This window comes from Hyla sarda, chromosome 1 (assembly GCF_029499605.1).
Source record: "Hyla sarda isolate aHylSar1 chromosome 1, aHylSar1.hap1, whole genome shotgun sequence".
NCBI lineage: Eukaryota > Metazoa > Chordata > Amphibia > Anura > Hylidae > Hyla > Hyla sarda.
The window spans coordinates 174133614-174156627 of NC_079189.1; the positions used below are offsets into that span (position 1 = coordinate 174133614).

General features: G+C 44.4%; 1 protein-coding gene and 1 non-coding gene across 2 annotated transcripts in view; both read left to right on the forward strand.

The window, feature by feature from the left end:
- Positions 1-513: 513 nt before the first annotated feature.
- The window catches only part of NDNF (neuron derived neurotrophic factor), a 72050-nt gene continuing 49549 nt past the window's right edge, over positions 514-23014 (forward strand). Inside the window, exon 1 of the mRNA XM_056564201.1 lies at positions 514-538. The gene's annotated coding sequence lies outside the window, so the exon portion shown is untranslated. The remainder of the gene's footprint in view (positions 539-23014) is intronic.
- On the forward strand, positions 6611-6803 carry LOC130337287 (U2 spliceosomal RNA). The gene has a single exon (XR_008878206.1). It is a non-coding gene; the product is annotated as a U2 spliceosomal RNA (small nuclear RNA).

A 23014-nucleotide genomic window follows, 5' to 3' on the forward strand; every position in this document is an offset into this window, starting at 1 on the left:
TCATTTTTTTATGCATTTTTTCAACTTATTTTCATTTTCATTAATTTCTACGGTATTTTGTTAGTGATTTGCCACTTACACCCTTACACATATTTTTTACAGGGCCTTCTTTGTCTCCATAAATAAAAATATTGTCAATACAATTGAGCACTTAGTCACTCATTAGTTTTCCACCTTTTTTATTGTGTCTATCATGTTTAGTTTTTATGTTTTTTACGTGTTCTTTCACTGCTTTGTTCTCAATTATTCTTGTCTTTCTATTGTTTTTCCCCCCACTTCCATCCTTATCTGTTTCAGTATAGGCAGCGGTGTTGTCCATTTGCAGTGTTTTAATAAAGTTTGTCAGAGTGGCTTGGCTCTATGCATGCGCCGTCTGTTCTATCACACACAGCGTTGCCGACAGTTGCGCCAGCCTCATGCTGTGTGTACGTGGTGACGTAAGTGGGCGCACTCTGTCACCTGGGGGGGGGGGGGGGCGCCTGAGCAGTCCTGACAATGATGGCTGCCGCCATGATACGCACACCAGTATTCCCTCTCTGTAGGTAGTTGATCGACTTTCTTTCTATGTTTCTTATTGGTCATGATGCATATAAATACGTGTGTACATCACTACCCATGATACTCACTGATGAAGCATTAAGTGCAAAACGGCATAAGGGTTGACTTGCTGAGTGTGGTTAAGAGAGACCTGTCCTTGAAGTGCGGTGAGTTACCTGTGTGAAAGTCCCAAGTGATTGGCTGATTTCAGTTTATGAATCCAGAGACATGTGAATCGAGCAGGCTTTTGGTTGTCTAGGGTATGCTCTGTGATTCTGCGGGGACCTATTCACACTTGTTACTCTTTCCATCATGTCTTCTTTTTGTGTCCCTCATTGTCTTACCACTTAATGTATTTATTTATTGCTAACTGACACTTTATATAGTCTATAGTGTATATGCCCATACATGGGCTCTCTATGGAGGTGCAATAGTGTGATATGTGCAATATTGTGTTACATCTATTTGTGCAATAACAATTTATGTGCAATATTACTTATGTGGTATTTTCTCTACTTCAGCAAGTCTTGCAGTCTGACTGTTGCTGGTCTTTTTAATGTTTTTATCATGTCTGTATATATTTTTGTTCAATAAAGATTCCTATTGTTAAAACATGACTTAGGGTGCATGCACACCACATTTTCACTGTACAGGTGCTGGATCTGGCTGGGAGAGGGGAAAACCGTGTGCTCCCGTATCCCAGCCGGACCAACGCTAAAATCCATTTATTTTAATGAGCCGACAGGAGTCACTGTTTTACTCCGGTCGGCTCATTTTTGACCCGTATCCGGTTTTCTGACCGGACCTAAAAACGCAGTGGTCCCTTTCAGCTCTGCTGAGCTGCCAGGAAGTATTTCTGGATATTTTTGACCGCTTATCAGATTTGATTGCCATGTCTAATGGGTTAATATCGGGCATCACTGCGAACGGTGAGGTCCAGTATTAGCCAGGGGTCATGGCCTCTCCAAAATGCCAGGAACATTACAGCTATTACTGGGGTGACCCCGATTTAGAGCGAAGTTTTACACGTCCTCCATGCAGGTTTATTTTTGTGCCATTACTTTGCTACTTGCGCAAACTTTGTTGTAAACTGAATGTTTTCATTTTAGACAAGATTGTATATGCCAAATAGATCTTTCTTAACCCCTTAAGGACTCATGACGTACCGGTACGTCATGAGTCCGCTCCCGATCTATAACGCGGGGCCACGGCTATTAGTTAATAGCATTGATCACGGTGCCGCGCGCTATTAACCCTTTAGAGGCGGCGTTCAAAGTTGAACCCGCGTCTAAAGTGAAAGTGAAAGTATGCCGGTTAGCTCAGGGAGCTGTTCGGGATAGCCGCGGTGAAATCCCGAACAGCTTGCTGGACAGCCGTAGGGTCCCTAACTGCCTCCTCAATGTCAGATCGCCGAATGAGATCCAGGCATGAGCAGTCAAGCGGCAGAATCGTCGATTACTGGTTTCCTATGAGAAACCAGTGATCAATGATAAAGATCAGTGTGTGCAGTGTTAGAGGTCCCTATGGGAGCTATAACACTGCAAAAAAAAAGTGGAAAAAAAAAGTGAATAAAGATCATTTAACCCCTCCCATATTAAAAGTTTGAATCACCCCGTTTTCCCATAATAAAAAAAACTGTGTAAATAAAAATAAACATATGTGGTATCACCGCGTGCGGAAGTGTCCGAATTATAAAAAAATATCATTAATTAAACCGCACGGTCAATGGCGTGCGCGCAAAAAAATTCCAAAGTCCAAAATAGTGCATTTTTGGTCACTTTTTATATCAAGAAAAAATTAATAAAAAGCTATAAAGAAGTTCTATCAATGCAAAAATGGTATCCCTAAAAATTTCAGATCACGGCGCAAAAAATTAGCCCTAATACCGCCCCATACGCAGAAAAATAAAAAAGTTATAGAGGTCAGAAGAGGACAATTTTAAACGTATAAGTTTTCCTGCAAGTAGTTATGATTTTTTCCAGAAGTACAACAAAATCAAACTTATATAAGTAGGGCATCATTTTAATCATATGGACCTTGAGAATAAAGATAAGGTGTCATTTTTAACGAAAAATGTACTGTGTAGAAACGGAAGCCCCCAAAATTTACAAAATGGCGTTTTTTTTTTCAATTTTGTCTCACAATGATTTTTTTTTCCGTTTCGCCATAGATTTTTGGGAAAAATGACTGATGTAATTACAAAGTAGAATTGGTGGCACAAAAAATAAGCTAGCATATGGATTTTTAGGTGCAAAATTGAAAGAGTTATGCTTTTTTAAAGGTAAGGAGGAAAAAAACTAAATTGCAAAAACGGAAAAACGCTGAGTCCTTAAGGGCTAATATTGAAAAGGAAAGAACTATTTACTCAAAAATCAGGCAAATGTTTGAAAGAAAATACTTTCTTTATCTCTGTGTAAAGTTTTGCTTGCAAAAAAAAAAGTAGTATAAACTGTGGCTTGGACATTAAATATCCACATAGAATGAGAAGACCACAAAATTACACATAACTACATAAACATTATATATACTATACTTATGTTATGTAGATGTTGTTGGTTGCTCCTATGTAATTTCCGTAGATTATGTTTTAGGTAAATGAAGGAATTTCATCAAGTCATGTTATGTTATGTGTACACCAGTAAATGAGTCTTAAACATGTTGTCCTGAAGTAAAAAATAAATGCTACTTTACTCCATCGATTGCAACACACCTATCATGTCTGGTATTGCAGCTAAGCTCCTTTGAAGTGGACTGTGCAGGTTACACGGATGATAATGATACTTATCTATCTCCGAACCGTGGTCTTGTTTATCTGTTATCTCCTTGTTTGGGCATCAGACTTGGTGTGCAGGCTCAGCTTCTTGTTTGGGCAGCAAGGCACACCAAGCCTTGCTGCCCGAATAAGGAGGATAACGATCAAAGGGTACGATGGATCGGGAATAGGTAAATATTGTTATCATAAGTGTCATCCGCACTACCAGCCTGTACCAACCGGTTAGTGTGGGTGACACTGCTGACAGATCCCCTTTAACATTTTTGTAAATCTCTTCATTTACTAAAAATTACTTATTTTCCTACCGTTGTCTGTAACTTGGCGTCAGAGTCATTATTGCCCCTGTGCCTAGCCCAGGATCCAGCGGTATACCTTCGGGTGGTATTTAGGATAAACCACTACCTGGCTTCACAAATACAAGGGGTAAATTCCATCTGCCCCTCGGGTAATTCCATCTGCCTTACATCACACCCCATACCACAACTTTTGGCATCACGAACAGGACGCAGGTGTGCACCTTATGGGACAAGTCCTCCCCAGTCTAAACTGTGTCCAGTATTGTCAGAAAATCACATGCCGATGCAAATAAAATATGCACCAGAAAGTGTACTGGACTCTGTCAGTGGAAAGTGTTTTACCCGAGGCACTTCTGAAATAGAGGGGGAGGTGAAGAAAAGACTGTTGACCACCATTGTGAAGTGTTCAAGTACTGTGTCAACCAAATGCAAGATCAGGTCTGAAGCTATGTTGTGTTACAAAGTGTTGCCTGTACCTGCAAGGGTTAAAGATGTGCCGGAGAAGCGCACAAAAATGTCCCCCACTGGTCAGCGTCCCGCCCCTGTAAAGATCCCCTTGTTGCCGGGGGAGCTTAAGTCAGCGCCGCACCGCTGGCTCACTTCCGGCCAGCGGCCATTTTCCTGAAACCCTGCATAAAAGGAGAAGCGCGGCCTTATCCTCTCAGTTTGCCGGAAGTCAGCAAGTGGAGAAACATGGTGGAACAGGCAAGCACGAGGTCGGAGAGTCCCAATATGGTGCCAGAGGCCTGGAAAGTCGCCGCGGCTGCAGCGCAAGGAATGTTCTTTTTGGAACACAGAGTTAGCTGACCATCTCCAGAGGATCACCATCCGGGCTGAGGAGGCCTACTACCAAGTCCCGCTGGCTGAGGACGATGGAGGCTGCCCATAAACCCCGGCAGAGGGCACGCCGAGATCTTAAAGAGGATCATCACCTGTAAAGTGGCCCCCTTACCACCGGACCTGCGGGTCATGGGCAGGAATCCACACCAAAGAGTCAGAAGTGAGTACCCCGGCTGAGGCCGCTTTCTCTACCCCTCCTTCTACCCCTAGCCAAGAGCAAACCCCCCAGGTCCAGAAGTCTGCTGTACAGCCGTGGTCATCACCATTACCTAAGTGGTTGTTTGGCGATGAGCCTGGACTGATACAATATATGAGGGAGCACCTTCTTCCCCTGCCAGGGAAGTCCCATCCCTCAGTTCTGACAGTCCAGTCATCTACAGATGTGCCCAGGCCTACTCCTGTGGTCAAGGAGGTTTGGCCTAATCAGCGGGCACCAACTAATGTGCCTTGGCCTACTCCTGCAGAGGAAGTTTGTCCGGCCCAACAGGCACCAACTTCTATTCCCCCAGTGGTGCAAGCTGCTGCTGTACAAATGGTGGTCACCATAAGTCCCACCATTACTGAGTCTACCTGTTATAGGGGGCACAGTCCCGTGGACCACGTTACATGTCCCAGCCTCGGAAACAGTCCGACGGGTGAGGTTGGGATGGCAAATATCCAGGCTGAAGAAGTCTACCAGTGATAATTATGCTCTATCAGTTTGTCACTAACTTTGCTTTGGGAAGTACTTTTTTTGGGATAGGTTATGCAACATTCAAGAAGAAGTACCTGACAAACTTGTCAAGAAGTTTAGTCGTAACCATATACGTAAGAATGTGCCTGGCTTTTAGCCATGATTCTTTACTGAGAACTCAGAACGTACCAGAACTGTAGAGCGGTACTAGAAAAACTGTATACTGTTAAAGTAATATATTTTCATTTATATTTTTTGCGCAAGTGAATGCACATGGTGAGACCAAAATTGTGTCGCACAGCTCGTGCGACACTTTATGCACCACGTTTCACCGACATGAACCAGCATCTCTCCAAGTGGTTTTAAAAGTCAACAAAAGGGCGTGTTTTTTGAAAAAAGGGGCGTGTTCTGACAAAAGTAGAAAATCACTCCGAGTGTGTGTGAAAATACACATAAAAACGTGTGAGTTTGTTGACACCAGTCGGTAAAGTAATTAAAATGGAGTGTTTATGTTGAAAACCTTTTTATAGACCTTTGTATATTATTTAAACCCCTTTTTTTGGAAATGTATTTAATTATATCTGTTCATTACCTATTTTTATGACTTATTAACCTTTTAGTTTATAATTAAAACTTGTACATAAGACATCATGATCATGATTGTATTTATTGTAATCTAATATTTTTTTAATGTTTTTTCAATTACAAATTAACAGGTTTCAGGGTATATTACAACCAAAGATAAGTTTATCAAGGTAGCCCCAACCATAAAAAAAATTTTTTTGAAATACTGAATCATGCCCATTCCCTTTCACACAATTTAGCGTGTGCCACACAAATTTCAACCAGTGCGACACAAAATGAAATTAACGTGGGACAGATTAGTAAATCAAAGGGAATAGTACACGGAGTAAACCTGAAATTACTCCAAGATAAACACTCCATTCTTAGTAAATGAGGGCTAATGTGTTTGTACGAAAATGTTTGAGTGTACAGTGTCTTTTGTTCATGGCAATTTATATTGGAGGTATTCTGACCAGATCAGGAGAAGCGTAGCCACTACCTCACCGCCATCATAACTACCAGCTAGGTATAAGGAATAATGGTAGTACTGTTTACAAAGTTGTCAATATAACACATAGTCTAATTCAGTCAGCCTACATAATGTATTATATAAGCTTGTCAAATGCCTAGTTAGGACTGTATCTAACATGTACATTTCCAGTCCATAATTCACCTGTCTAACATTTTTCCTGTTCACGTGTACAGGGTACTCTCCTGGCCAGAGGGTTCCTCTAGAAATATAAAGTACGTAGAATGACAGAGTTGCTGTATATAAAGGTAACACTGGTATGTTATATAAAAACATGTATAGAGTTCTGGGGAAAAGTGGTTAGTGCCGAGGGGCCCAAGTAGCTAAGGCATCATGTAGAGAGCCTCAGGCAGCCTGATCTGACTCAAGTATATTAAATGTGATAAAAGTGTAGTTATATCGCTTCTCGGCCTTTTGGCTAAGATCAAGTGTAGTATCTGTTCTTATCAGTTTAATATCTGATACGTCCCCTATCTGGGGACCATATATTAAATGTATTTTTTCTAGAACGGGGGCCGATTTCGAAGCTTGCTTCCGTCGCCCTATGCATTGACCCGATATGGCAGTATCTTCGGGTACAGTGCACAAAAAAAAAAAAAAAAGTGTAGTTATAAGGGTAATGAATTCCACATGTTTATGTCCCGTTATTGAAAGGACATGTATGGACTGTCACGATGCCGGCTGGCAGGAGGTGGATCCTCTGTGCCAGAGAGGGATTGGCGTGGACCGTGCTAGTGGATCGGTTCTAAGTCACTACTGGTTTTCACCAGAGCCCGCCGCAAAGCGGGATGGTCTTGCTGCGGCGGTAGTGACCAGGTCGTATCCACTAGCAACGGCTCAACCTCTCTGACTGCTGAAGATAGGCGCGGTACAAGGGAGTAGACAGAAGCAAGGTCGGACGTAGCAGAAGGTCGGGGCAGGCAGCAAGGATCGTAGTCAGGGGCAACGGCAGGAGGTCTGGAACACAGGCTAGGAACACACAAGGAAATGCTTTCACTGGCACAATGGCAACAAGATCCGGCAAGGGAGTGCATGGGAGGAGATCAGATATAGCCAGGGAGCAGGAGGAAGCCAATTAAGCTAATTGGGCCAGGCACCAATCATTGGTGCACTGGCCCTTTAAGTCTCAGAGAGCTGGCGCGCGCGCGCCCTAGAGAGCGGAGCCGCGCGCGCCAGCACATGACAGCAGGGGACCGGGACGGGTAAGTGACCTGGGATGCGATTCGCGAGCGGGCGCGTCCCGCTGTGCGAATCGCATCCCCGACGGCCATGACAGTGCAGCGCTCCCGGTCAGCGGGACTGACCGGGGAGCTGCAGGGAGAAAGACGCCGTGAGCGCTCCGGGGAGGAGCGGGGACCCGGAGCGCTAGGCGTAACATGGACATTTTCACAAAAATGCTACATGGACTCATCTCAGTCCTTTTTATTCAGACCTTTGAAGGACATTTGACAATAGTGCCCCAGGAACTGTCAGTCTAGGCCCCAGTGGCAACTTCCAGTCATCCGCCCTCCAGGACTGGGCGCCGAGGATGACTGTGTTTAAGAGGGGGAGTGGCCAAGTGCAGGAGTAGTTATCCTGTACCCTTGCTGCCCTGTCTGGCAGCCTCCCTGCAGTGTCCCCTGGCCCCCCCTGCATCTGTTCTACTGTAATTGTATATTATCCCCTATGTTATGTATATAAGAATGTTGCATATTTAAAGGAGATATCCAGTGGTGAACAACTTATCCCCTATCCTAAGGATAGGGGATAAGTTGCAGATCACGGGGGGTCCGACCGCTGGGGCCCCCCGCAATCTCCTGTATGGAGCCCCGACAGCCCGCGGGAAAGGGGTGTGTCGACCCCCACACGAAGCGGCGGCCAACACGCCCTTTCAATACAACTCTATGGCAGAGCCTTCAGCAATCTCCGGCTCTGCCATAGAGATGTATTGAGGGTGTGTGTCGGCCGCCGCTTCGTGCGGTGGTCGACACCCGCTATCTGGCCGGAGAGCTGGGGCCCCGTACAGAGAGATCGCAGGGGGCCCCAGCAGTCGGACCCCCCGCGATCTCAAACTTATCCCCTATCCTTAGGATAGGGGATACGTTTTTCACCACTGGACTACCCCTTTAAGAAAGGTTAACATGTGATCACCAGTTGTCATGTGAGTTTTCATATGATTGTTACCCAGGAGGTATCAGTGACCAGGTGACTTAAGGATGACCAATGGGACCCCAACAGAGTCTCCCCCATCCTGGGAGGAGTTTTTTCTCGCTCTTAGTTCCTGAGTCTTTGCTGAGGTGCAGTCGAGCTTAAGAGTGTGTCTGGAGTCATAGGAGGCCTCAAGTCAAGTCTGCAGCCACAAGTTACAAGTCTACAAGTAAGCTAAAGTCACAGCTTAGTCTGTCTCCAGTCAAGTCAAGTCAGTCACTGTCATCCATTGTCAAGTCAACATGGCCTGCACTAAATTGTCAAAAACAACTGAAAGTCCCAGCAAGCCCTTGAGGTCTCTGAAGTCACTGGTCACCTCCATGGGCCCGGCTCCACTGTATAAACTGTACCATCTGTCACTCAGTAATGCTACCATTGTCCCGAACTTGGCGTTGGAGTCATTATTGCCCCCGTGCCTAGCCCAGGATCCAGCGGTATAACTTAGGGTGGTAAGGAGGATAAACCACACCTTGGCATCACGAATACAAGGGGTTAATGCCATCTGCCCCTAGGGTAAGTCCATCTGCCCTGCCTCACACCCCATACCACACCTATATTTGTTAGTGTCCAGAGGATTAGCACTTTCCATGCAAGGTAATGGGAATGGTTTTCGAAAGTGAGGATGGGTGGGATAGGGCGATAGAATGAGATACAACCTGTTAGTTTTTGATATTATGCTGAGAAGCAATTGGATCATTGTGCAAGATTGTAGATGTGCACCATGTCTGTCTTCTACATGAATTCACATTGTGTTTTCTATCCCCTCTTTTTTTTTTTTTTTTGAACATGTGTCTGCACTCTTCCCCACCCCCTCAGCCCAACCCTATATAAGTAGTAGTTAGCTACACATGGGCCATTTCATTCCTAGCAGCCTCCCAGAATGACTGGGAGAGCATCGTGAGTGAGCTGTAGCATCCTGTTCACACTGGTGTGGTGCTGTGCAGCGTCCGTTGCTGCCGTGGCACCGTGTCTGCGGTGGGGTGCGTGGCATTGGGGCCGCTCTGCCAGTTGGGTCGTTCCCCCTGTGGGCACTGGTGTCGCGGCGGTGGTGGTCGCCGCCCAGTGCTGCGCCATTTTATGCTAGGGACGTTAGGGACCCACTCTAAATAGGTGGCCTTGACGTGGCGAGTGGGCTTTGTACTTTTTGATCAAAAATGTATACTAACAACCTGTTAGTTTTTGATATTATGCTGAGAAGCAATTGGATCATTGTGCAAGATTGTAGATGTGCACCATGTCTGTCTTCTACCTGAATTCAGAATGAGATATGTCTTTGTATGCATTGTGAATTATGTCTGTCTATGAAAAACAATAAAAAAAAGTAAATTAAAGGGGTACTCCACCTCTAGACATCCTATCCCCTAGGGGATAAGATGTTTGGTTGTGGTGGTCCGGCCACTGGGACCCCCGCGATCTTCGGGCCGACACCCTGGGGTCCTGAACATTTATGTTCAGAATGCCAGCTATGCTGGGCTTCTGGTGGCCGAAGTTGTGATGCCCCCCTCCATTGAACTCTATGGGAGGGGGCGTAACAACTGTGGTCGCTCGTAATCCCGCACGGAGTGTAGGTCTTCCCCTGCAGTGGATTACTGGGATGCTGGGCTAGAGAACGCTGGGGGGTCCCAGTCGCCGGCGATAAGACATCTTATGCCCCATCCTTTGGATAGGAGATAAGATTTCTAGGAGCAGAGTACCCCTTTAAGGCTTCCCATCTCAGCAGCAGCAGGGTTTAGTCTAACTTTCTTTACTGTGTAAATTATTATCCCAGTCCAGCACAATGCTGTCCAGTGAACTTTCACAAGCACTATGTTATGACATATCGGAGAGGAGTATGTGATGTACTGTGCTGTGATTAACCAGATATGTAATGGAGGAAGTAGTTATGCTTGGCTTCTGGTGGCTGTAGTTGTGACACCCCCCTCCATTGATGTCTATGGGAGGGGGCATGACAACTGTGGTCACGAGATAAGATGTCTAGGAGCAGAGTACCCCTTTAAGGCTTCCCTCTTATCTCAGAAGCAGCAGGGCTTAGTCTAACTTTCTTTACTGTGTAAATTATCAGCCCAGTCCAGCACAAGGCTGTCCAGTGCACTTTCACAAGCACTATGTTATGACATATCAGAGAGGAGTTTGGGATGTACTGTACTTCTCTGTGATTAGCCAGAGAAGTAATGGAGGAAGTAGTTAAAGTATATGTGTACTACTGGCAAATACCTCTGCTCTGATCCTACCCCCTGAAATGAAGAGAATGAGAAATCGCTTGGCACCATGGAAGGGACTCTCAGGTGCCTAGTAACAACAGGGACCGCACCAAAACCCCATTGTCATCATTTTAAATGAGGGGTAATCTAATAAATGTGCTTTTTTTTTAATGATAGGTACGCCTTAAAAGAGTGCAGTAGCATGTAAAAATGTTTTTTTTTTTTTTGTAAACTTCATAGTAGAAATACAGCATCAAGTACCAATAACAAGACAAGTATAAAGTAAAAAACCAGAAACAAACAAAAAACAATGGACTCAAATAAACATGCTACTGTGATTTGTCATATATCACTGTTACTGAACATACTACTACTAGAGAGGAAATACCAACCATATCAGCTCCCTGGAAAAGCTGACGTTTCTTGCAATAACTTCACAAGCTATGATATCTGTTGCTATGGACACCCTAAACAAGCTAGCATGGGAAACGGAATCAACCAGATTACTACAGCAGGGAAATGTCCTTCTGAAAAACAATCTCACATTAAAGATTACACCTTTTTTCCCCTGACATTCCAATTGGAAAAAGGCATATATTTGGAAGCGTTACTGCTATAGATACGTAAGTTTTCAGTGTCTTTAGCTTCTACAAGACATTTACCTTAGCCAACTTAAAGGGGTACTCCACCCCTAGACATCTTATCCCCTATCCAAAGGATAGGGGATAAGATGTCTGATCGTGGGGACCCCCGCAATATAGCACGAAGCACCCACCTGTTACTTCTCCGGAAGCGCTGGAGGGTCTGGCTCTAGACCACGGGGACGGAAGATCGTAACGTCATGACTGCGCCCCCGTGTGACATCACGCCCGCCCCCTCAATGCAAGTCTATGGGAGGGGGCGTGACGGCTGTCAACGGATTTTTATCGAAAAATGCAGTGTAGAAACGGGAGCCCCCAAAAGTTACAAAATGAAATTTTTTTCTTCAATCTTGTCGCACAATCAATTTTTTTCCTTCTTGCCGTGGATTTTTTGGTAAAATGTCTAATGTCACTGCAAAGTAGAATTGGTGGTGCAAAAAAATAAGCCATAATATGGAATTTTATGTGCAAAATTTAAAGCATTATGATTTTTAGAAGGTGATGAGGAAAAAATGAAAATGGAAAAACGCTGAGTCCTTAAGGGGTTAAAATGTCCATATTCTGACCCCCATAACTTTCTTATTGTTCCATATTGTTTGCACCATGATCTGTATTTTTCATGATACCATGCAAATATGACTTTATGGACTTTATGATTTCTTTTTATTCCACTTTTCTGTAGGATGTGATGTGACCAAAAATCCTTAATTTTTTTTTTTTCTCTGTTCACAGTTCAGGTTTATTATTATTATAATTTAAATGTTTCACTTCTGCATGCTGCAATACCAAATATATATTACTTACATAGCAAAGACATAAATGCATGGGCATAACACAGATCCGTAATATAGGCAATCCATTTGTACAGCCTGCCAGAAGGTAGATCATAAAAGTGGATCCTGGAAGATAGGCATGGAACAGGTGAGGGGACCTTCGGCTGCATTATTGACTCATCACACCCCCGCAGGTCATTGAGGTCAGCCCACTACACATTGTTTTGCTCAAATTGCTTTGCATTGTAGTGTGAAAGCTTTCTGAGATCTGTAGTTCCACTGCTCACTGCTCAACTTTCTCTCACAGATGGCGACCACAATGCAGTGCATTATCAGTCTCTTAGAACCACCCCTATGCTGTCTTGGGAACTGTATGTAAGCAATAATTGGCACCCCTGTAGTCATGTGATCCCTCTGCTAGCTGCAAAATATTCTGGGCTACCCTAACATCATATCTCAAAACACCAGCTGACCCTACCTGCGCGCAGGTCAGGCAGACATAGCCAACCCTTCTACCATTGCAGGAGTGCGCCGCCATTACACAAACTACAGGACAACTAATAGTCACTGCCAACTTGTGGGGTAAAGTTCTACCAGTGACCCTGGTTGGATGAGGAATCCTGTTACTTCTACCTAGCAATACATATGTTGTAATTGTGGGATTGCTAGGTTGTTTTGCTTGCTGCTTGTTTTAATGAACCTCTCATGAGTAGTGTTAGAGGGTTATATATTTATCCCCGTCTGTTAATTTAAAGACACTTCCCTGATGATGTCGTTGTTACAAGCGATAGAAACGCGTTGGAAGAATATGCATCTTTAACGTTATATTTGGGGATCTATGATGTGCATACATGCTATAGTGCACTCCAGATAGTTTATTGACATATCTTAGCAGCTTTAAATAAGGATTGTTTTATATACCATAATATCAGCACTGTAATATAACACTGAACCTTTTTTTGAGCTTTTAGAGTAATTAGGGTATATTTTAAAAAGAGTACATTTTAAGCACCTTCTTCGCACTGGTAGGGTCAGCTGGTGTTTTGAGATATTGTATATTGCAAGAAGGCATAGAACAATGGTCATATGCAGGACCAGGACTTTATGTGCACAATTTTTGCTACCCTAACATCATCTCAGTGTTCATAAGAAAGCTATGGTTAAACTAAACCTCAACGTATTTCCTCCACGGCTGCCTAAACTTGTCTTATACACAAACCTGACACATCACAGATAGAGCAGAGAAACTGAGTTATGAGTTGTGGAAATGCAAATGAACATGTCATATTTATCATTGTATTCTACTTATAGAATAATGGGGGGTTTGTATGAAGGATTTGACACAGTTTTTTTTGACTGTGATTTGTCGCAATTTTCTTTATATGTTACTTTTTTGCGACAATCAGTTCCAAATGGTTTAGAACATTATCACTGATTTGACCGTGTAAGTCGTGATTTCAGCTGAAATCATGCCTTGGTGTAAAATTAGTTAATTGCATCTTTTTGTTTTGGCCCAATTTTGGTTGCAATCATGCACGTTAAAGGGTAGCTCCCAACATCCTATTTTTTTTTCTGTCCCTGCCTATTGCCAATCTATCCCTAACCCCTTCCCTGCTTTTAATTAAAATTTTTACTATATTAAAAATAACTTTTTTTCTGCCTGGTAGTGTGCTTACTACCAGGCAGACTTCCCCAGCAGGCACCACGTCACTGATGCCTGCTGGGGGTGGACTTCCGCCCTTAGTTTATCTACACAGGGTGCCCAAACAACAAAAAACATGGTCTCAAATGGCTGGAGGTGCTCAAACCCCAAATGCGGTCGCGCATTTATACTGGGGGAGCAGATCTCGCCCTTGTAGTCCGTTGCTAAGGGCGATCCCCAGCATAAAAATGCATACAATGGAGGATGCCTGCAGCGGACTACAAGTGCCACAATAGAATCCTACACCAGATAAACGGTGTGGATGTGTAACAATTAGAATACAATACAGGAATATGGGTGCACTACTGTGGTAGATGTATACAATGACATTGGCTATCCCTCAACACTGATGTTAAAAGGCAGCATTAAGGTAGCACCTGTGAGGCCAGGCACCCATATTAGCCAACTCAGGTGGGGCTTGCAGCTTGCCTCCCTCCTCCCATTGCATGTGTGCTCAGTCACGCTGGAGGGTATCTGGGAGGAAGTTGTGAGTCGACCGAATGCTGCCGTAATTGCCCACTGGCCCCTGTTTTGCTTATCAAGCACAGGTAGGATTAGCGTAGGTCTCGCACCATCTTGAGAAACCTTGGCGTTGGTGTGCGGGCTCTGGTGTGTCCTTCATATAAGGATACACTGGCGAATGTCTCAATTTTAACATCAGTGTTGAGGGATAGCCAATGTCATTGTATACAATGTCATTGTATAAGACGCATGGCCGGATCCTGCGGCTAATACAAGACATCACCGGTGATGACCTGTATTAACCCTTCAGCGAAAGTCGGGCGAAAGTCGGGCTGTTCGGGACCGCCGCGGTGAAATCGCGGCGTCCTGAACAGCTTACAGGACACCGGGAGGGACCTTACCTGCCTCCTCGGTGTCTGCTCCGTGCAGGGATCCCCTGCATGGCGGCGCTCTCCTTCGACGCCATCACATCATCCAATAGGATCGGTGTGCGTAGCGACGTGATGACGGCGACCTGATGACGGAGAGTGTGAATCCCACGGAAGAAGACGTCCGGAGCGTCGGGGACACCCCGGGGACGCGGCAGCAGTGATGGAGCGACATCCAGGGCAGCGGTGACGGGTCCGGAGCGGCGGGGACACGTGAGTACTACCTCCTATCCAGTGGTCTTCAACCTGCGGACCTCCAGATGTTGCAAAACTACAACTCCCAGCATGCCCGGACAGCCAACGGCTGTCCGGGCATGCTGGGAGTTGTAGTTTTGCAACATCTGGAGGTCCGCAGGTTGAAGATCACTGTTGGGTGCAGAATCTTTTTTTTCTAGATTTTGCACCTTTAAAATTGGGTGCGTCTTATATGCCGGTGCGTCCTATAGGGCGAAAAATACGCTGTGTAAGATTTACCTTTATGAACCTGGCAAAATTCAAAGGTCAGATTCAACACTTTTCAACTGCTGCCACACAGTCAGAAATTTTTGCCTGGCATTCTGGAGCAGGAGTCTCCGCCTTTTGTGGGGCTGCACTTGTGCCAAAATTACAAACTTGCGTGCGACAAATGATAATTTTGGCGCAACTACGCTCCATTTGACACAAAAAAAAACATACATAAAATCACACATTGCAACACCATTGATACATACCCCCCAATGTCCATACATATGCTCCATATTTTCTCAGCAAACATGACAGGCGAGGGCTGCAGTTTTGTGTTGCCGGAGATGGAGACATGGTGATGCATGACAACATTGTCATCTATGTTCCAGATTGATGAACTTCCTCTGCTATTGTAAACTGTAAGGGAGGGTTCTGTATTAGTGTAGACTTTATAGAGAGGTCCTGTGTGGTCTGGGGTGTCACCTATGGCATGGCTCTCCAGTCCATACATCATTTTTTGGCAGCCCGAAAACAGATAAAACAAACTATAAACATATCTTATTTCACGTCAGCGCTTATTCCCAATATCATTTCTGAAAGATTTTTCTTCTTAATCTTATTTGTGCTGTTATCATTTCTGATTGGTTCAATGATTCACATTGGCATAGAAATATGATGTAATGTGTGCTGCAGAACTCCTATTAGTTTTAACTAAATATTTAAACATACAATATCTTATGAGAAATGTTAAAGGTAATTCATTGTGTTATTATTTAAGGCTTTGTTCACTGTAGATTGTTGCAGATTGTTTTTCTTTTGTCAATTTTTTACATTTTGTAATAGCCTAAAAAAACTGCGTAAACAAAGGGCCGCAAACAAAATGTGGCCATTTATAATATGTGAATATGGCCTACATCAAAATACTTACCCCTTTTAGCTATATACTGTATGTATATATATATATATATATATATATATATATATATATGTATATACTGTGGTCCCTCAACATACGATGGTAATCCATTCCAAATGGACCATCGTTTGTTGAAACCATCGTATGTTGAGGGATCCGTGCAATGTAAAGTATAGGACAGTGGTCTACAACCTGCGAACCTCCAGACTGCGAACGGCTGTCCGGGCATGCTGGGAGTTCAAATTTTGCAACATCTGGAGGTCCGCAGGTTGAAGACCACTGGTATTGGAGGTTATACTCACATGTCCCCGCCGCTCCGGACCGTCACCGCTCGTCACCGCTGCCCTGGATGTCGCCCTCCATTGCTGTTGCCGCGTCCCCGAGGTGTCCCCGACGCTCCGGCAAGGCCTCTGCTTCCCCGACATCCTCGCTCTCCGGCGCCGCCATCACGTCGCTATGCACGCCGCTCCTATTAGATGACGGGACAGCATGCGCAGCGAAGTGATGACGACGATGGAGAGCGCCGACTATGCAAGGGATCCCGAAGAGGATGCGTAGGAGCCCCGAGGACAGGTAAGTGATCGTCAGCGGACCAAACGGGGCACCGTAAACGGCTATCCGGTGGCAGCTGAAGCAGTCAGCGCTTCCGGATAGCCGTTTATGTGATGGCCCCGACATACAAAAGCATTGTATGTTGAAATGACCGTATGTCGGGGCCATCGTAGGTCGGGGGGGGGGGGTCACTGTATATATATATATATATATATATATATATATGTGTGTGTGTGTTTTAATGTCACTATCTATATTTAAGGAGATCCTAAAATCTAGCAGTTTCCAAACTGATAAATGAACTTCACAATAAAGTGACATTACCTGTTCCACAGTTATCCTGACCTCAAATCCCATCCCCATATCCTGACCTCAAATCCTATCCTCCTTTCCCATCCTCACAGTTCGAGCAGTGATAAAGAGATTGTAGGCAGAAAATAGAAGGGGACGTGAATTTGAAAGGTGTGGCTTGTGTGAGGGGGGCATGGCTTGCAAGCCGGACTGACGCATTCCCCCATTGATGCAGACTTTGCAGGGTAAGGTGGGGCTGTACTGTGATAACGAGATTGTTGTTGAAGGTCCTGTGATATATTTGTTTCAGCCTTGAGCTAAAACAAAAAAAGGGCCAAAAATAGAAGGGATGTGGCTTGTGGGAGGGGTGTGGCTTGAGTGGGGGTGTGGTTTAGGGAGGGTGTGGCTTGTGAGGTGGACCAACACACTCCCCAGGAGATGCAGAGCAGAAGTTGTAGAGTACAAAAGTCCCATAGACTTGAATAGCACTTTAGACAAGATCACCACAAATGGGGGTAGGATAGGGTTAATTTAAGTCTGATATATTTTTAGCTGACATACAAGTAACATATGTAGCAAGTATTATCCAAATATCTCCATTCCGCCATTTGGAAGTGATACTGGAACATGCATTCATGCATACACACATTGAGTGAGGATTATAAAAACCTGTGCAGAGGAAAAGCAACCAATCGCTTCATTTATTTTTTTAAGGCCTATTTTTAAGGGCTCTTTTAAAAATAAAAGAAGCAATCTGATTGGCTGCTATGGACAACTGGGCATTTTTTCCCTGCAAAGGGAACAAGCGCCAACTTGAAAAGTGAAGAGAAAAAGGCTCAAATAATTTTCCCATTGTATGATGAAGATCATAAGGATAATGTGGAAATGTATCATCAGTGGAGATCTTTGCGAAACATCTGAAACCTGCTGCGCAAGTGTGTGGTTTTCCAAGATGCTGCGCTAAATTTCTTCCAAAGTCTTTAACCTTATGGCAGCATGGAAAATAAGGAAATGTGGCATATAAAACACTCCTGTGGTGGGCTCTGTGCACCCCATAGTTCCATTTCTCTGTTTTAAAAAAAATCATGTAGCTGCAATTCACCATTTTTGCCACTAGATGCCGCTACAGCCTTAAATCTAAAAGCAATCACTTCACAGTACAGTATACAATGTAATACCATGGGTGATCCTTGTATCAAACAGTAGGACAGACAACTTTTATACACCAAGATGTAACGTGTCATTTTTATGGTAAAAAGGGTGTGCTCCTTTTCTAAATTGGCGTTTTCCAAACAGTGTGTCTCCAGCTGTTGCAAAACTACAACTCCCAGCATGCCCGGACAGCCGTTGGCTGTCCGGGCATGCTGGGAGTTGTAGTTTTGCAACAGCTGGAGGCACACTGTTTGGAAAACACTGTCATAAATGATAGAAAAGGAAATGAGTTCAACTGCTGCAATGAAGACAGAATGGTGCCTGGGGGATAAGTTAATGCCTCTGAAAAGGAGAACTGTAGATGAGGTGCTGGTGTCTGCTGTGCAGGCGCTGCCGGCCTCTGTGCGCTCTCCGTCACTCCGCGCTGTCTGTACTTGCCGCTCCGAGGGTGACGTGACCAGGTGTTTGTGGAAGCTCAGCTCTCATCAGAGACATCAAACAGATATGGAGTTTATTCACTTAAGGAGTCGCAGGCATGTTTATTAACCGCAGGAGTCGAGCTGAACTCGGTCTTCAACATGGGTGGTATACGGCATTCTTTCAGCTCAAACCAAGTGAGATCCTATGTGGACCTACAAAAATAAAATGTACTCTAGACTTCGAAATAAATTCATCAGCTCTAGAGGTCAGGATTAGGGTACGTTCACACTTAATTCGAAAAAAAATTTGTGGGAAACAGAATGCCAATGTATACCATAGCGTGCCACCGCCAGAGTCACTTAAAGGGGTTTTGAATTAACTGGTGCCAGAAAGTTAAACAGATTTGTAAATTACTTCTATTAAAAAAATCAATCTTAATCCTTCCAGTACTTATTAGCTGCTGAATACTACAGAGGAAATTATTTTCTTTTTGGAACACAGAGCTCTCTGCTGACATCACGTGCACAGTGCTCTCTGCTGACATCTCTGTCCATTTTAAGAAAATACCCATAGCAAACATATGCTGCTCTGGTCAGTTCCTATAATGGACAGAGATGTCAGCAGAGAGCACTGTGCTCGTGATGTCAGCAGAGGTCACTGTGTTTCAAAAAGAAAAGAATTTCCTCTGTAGTATTCAGCAGCTTATAACTACCGAAAGGATTAAGATTTTGTAACAGAAGTAATTTACAAATCTATTTAACTTTCTGGCACCAGTTGATTTAAAAAAAAAATAAAGTTTTCCACTGGAGTACCCCTTTAAATTGAATTGCTAAACATAGTTTAAAAGTGTTGATGGTCCGCCCATCTGTGAATGTATCATACAGCGACCTAGCAATTTGAGTAATGGTATGTTCATTTAAAAGTTATATGTTACTCTGTACCTGATCCTGATAATGTGCATATAATTTGTATGTGTCTAGCACCTATATTCTCTCACAAATACCCTTTTCCCTTGCTCACTTAGTTTGCCATTCTGTGCTTTGGAAGGGATTCATCTTCCTCCCTTTGTCTGCTGTGCTGTGCTTTGTCTCTTTATCCAATCACTGCAGGCTGCTCTGCAACCCCCTGCTCCCTTTTTTTTGCATGTTTTAGTCTGATAGAACTGGAGTGAGCACAGATGAGTGCTAGTACTGCCTTCACTTACTGGACTTTGTCCCTGCCTGTACTTCAGCTGGGAGAAAGATGATGCTACAGCTAGACAGGATTATGTTCTGGATGGTATGGGGTGTTTTTTTTATAAGCAATGATTTCTATAAAAAGGAAATAATATTGTCTTATGAAGTATATTTAACATTTTAATGTGGTACCAAGATGTACAACATATAAACACTTTTTGAATCTGGCAGTGCCCATTTAAACTATAATCTTCCCTTATTCCATGCATGCTTACTCTTGAAGAATATCCAGGAGAAATCCCAAAGTCCAAGAGGAGTCGACCTTTTACCTGAATGACAGTAGGTTTATTGGGGGTTCAGTGATATAAACAGTTGTCCCTACTATCTGCCCTGCAGCTTGTGTTTGAATGTGTAGATAGGCTGTGTAGGCCGCCGGACCCTGCTGTCAGTTTTGCATCGGTGTCGACGGTGACATGGCCACCTGGAAAAAGAGAAAAGGCACTGTTTGCACTTTACAGAAGACATTCTGCCTGCTACTTTAATGTGGAAACTCTAATTTGTGCTTCAAACTAGTTTGGGGGTACTATCACTGTGCTTTTTATTAGACTGTGCTAGAATTGTTAGGTGTTCAAAGGCTTATGGCTGGGGAAGGGAGGAGGGTGCATAGCCCATATCAGTGGTCTCTAAACTGTGGATTTCCAGCTGTTGCAAAAGGACAACTCCGAGCATACTCAGGCAGCTGTTGGCATGCTGGGAGTTAAATTTATGCAACAGCTGGAGGCCCACATTTGGAGACCACTGGTCTATATTTTGAGGAGTGAAGTGCCTAACATATTGGCCCAGATTTATCAATCTGCCTGCACAGGGGCGGACACAGACAACAGAGGGCCCCTGTGCAAAGAATGTGCCTGGGCCCCCCCCCCCCCCCCAAAAAAAAAGTAATATGCCATAAAATTGCACTGCAACTCACATTAATCTGCATTAGATAGGCAGCAGTTCCCCCACATTAGGTAGCATAGATTCCCCACATTAGGTAGCATATATTCCCCACATTAGGTAGCATTGCATAGTTTCCCCACATTAGGTAACATAGCATAATTTCCCCACATTAGGTAGCGTAGCATATATTCCCCACATTAGGTAGCGCAGCATATATTCCCCACATTAGGTAGCGTAGCATAGATTCCCTACATTAGGTAGCGTAGCCCCACATTAGGTAGCGTAGCATAGCATATATTCCCCACATTAGGTAGCATGGCATAGATTCCCCACATTAGGTAGCGTAGCATATATTCCCCACATTAGGTAGTGTAGCAAAGATTCCCCACATTAGGTAGCATAGCATATATTCCCCACATTAGGTAGCATAGATTCCCCACATTAGGTAGCATAGCATATATTCCCCACATTAGGTAGCATAGATTCCCCACATTAGGTAGCATAGCATATATTCCCCACATTAGGTAACATAGATTCCCCACATAAGGTAGCGTAGCATAACCCCAACAAACAAACACACACACACACTCTCACTCACCCACACACTCTTACCTGGCCTGCACTACTTACATTTGCCCATGGGGACTTCCTGGCAGAGGTGCGCGCTATAAGTGACATCATCGCACGCTCTGCGCTGGACGTCAGCGTCCAGGTGCTTGCGATGACGTCACTCACTGCACGCACCTCAGCCAGGAAGTCCCCATGGGCAGATGTAAGTAGCAGTTTAGTGACTGGGCAAGACTGGTTTCCCTGTCATATGTGCACTGGCAGGGCTGCCATCAGAAATTTCGGGGCCCCTTACACAACTCAAGGCCTGAGACCCCCACCGATCACCTCGGTTGAAGTGGTTCTCCAGCTGTTGGAAAGCTAAAACTCCCATCATGTCTGGAGAGCCTCAGGCAATGGGAGTTGTAGTTTTGTAACAGCTGAAGAGACACAGATTGGACACAGTTTTACCCATCATCACTGCAGAACTTACAAGTGACTACAGCTCTGATGGGACAGTCATAAGAACACACAATGATGTCAGTGACCTGAGTGACGTCTTCTTTTCTTCTTCATCTCGTCCAGAGACCAGGTCTTCCCCCAGCTCCATCTTCTCTGCAGAGTCTGACATGCAGACATCATTGGCTCCTCACTGTCAGCAGATCCTCATCCTCTGCATGAAGACAGTAATCATTATAACCTTGCCAGAAAGTGTAACCTAAATAAAATACTGCCCCACACTGTACCCACTAAATATAATACCGCTATTCACTGTACCCACTAAATATAATACTGCCCCACACAGTACCCTAAATAAAATACTGTCACACACTGTACCCTAAATAAAATACTGCCCCACACTGTACCCTAAATATAATATTGCCAGACACTGTAACCTGAATACAATACTGCTGTACACTGTACCCACTAAATATAATACTGCTATACACTGTATCCACTAAATATAATCCTGCTACACACTGTAACCTGAATATAATACTGCCACACACTGTACTCCGAATATAATACTGCCACACATTGTACCCACTAAATATAATACTGCCACACACTGTACCCTGAATATAATACTGCTATACACTGTACCCTGAATATAATAATACTATACACTGTACCCTGAATATAATACTGCTACACACTGTGCCCACTAAATATAATCCTGCCACACACCGTACCCTGAATATAATAATGCTATACACTGTAACCTGAGTATAATACTGCTATACACTGTACCCACTAAATATAATCCTGCCACACACTGTACCCTGAATATAATACTGCTATACACTGTACCCACTAAATATAATCCTGCCACACACTATACCCACTAAATATAATACCTCTTATCCTCTGTGTCCTCATCATTCCTCATCACCCCCATAACCCCTGCCAAACCTCTCCTCAACACTACTATAACCACCCCCGCACCTCTCCTCATCATTACTATAACCCCCCACACCTCTCCTCATCACTACTATAACCCCCCCCAGGCACCTCTCATCACTACTATAACCCCCCCCCCCACACCTCTCCTCATCACTACTATAACCCCCGCACCTCTCCTCATCACTACTATAACCCCCCCACACACCTCTCCTCATCACTACTATAACCCCCGCACCTCTCCTCATCACTACTATAACCCCCGCACCTCTCCTCATCACTATTATAACCCCCGCACCTCTCCTCATCACTATTATAATGCCCCCTGGATATCTCACCACCCCCATAACAACCCCCTGCACCTCTCTTCACCCCCATAACACCCTCCTGCACCTCTTATCACCCCCATAACCCCCCCTGCACCTCTCATCACCCCATAACACCCCCCCCCTCATCACCCCCATAACACCCCCTGCATCTCTCATCACTCCCATAACACCCCCTGCACCTCTCATCACCCCCATAACCCCCCCTGCATCTCTCATCACCCCCATAACCCCCCTGCACCTCTC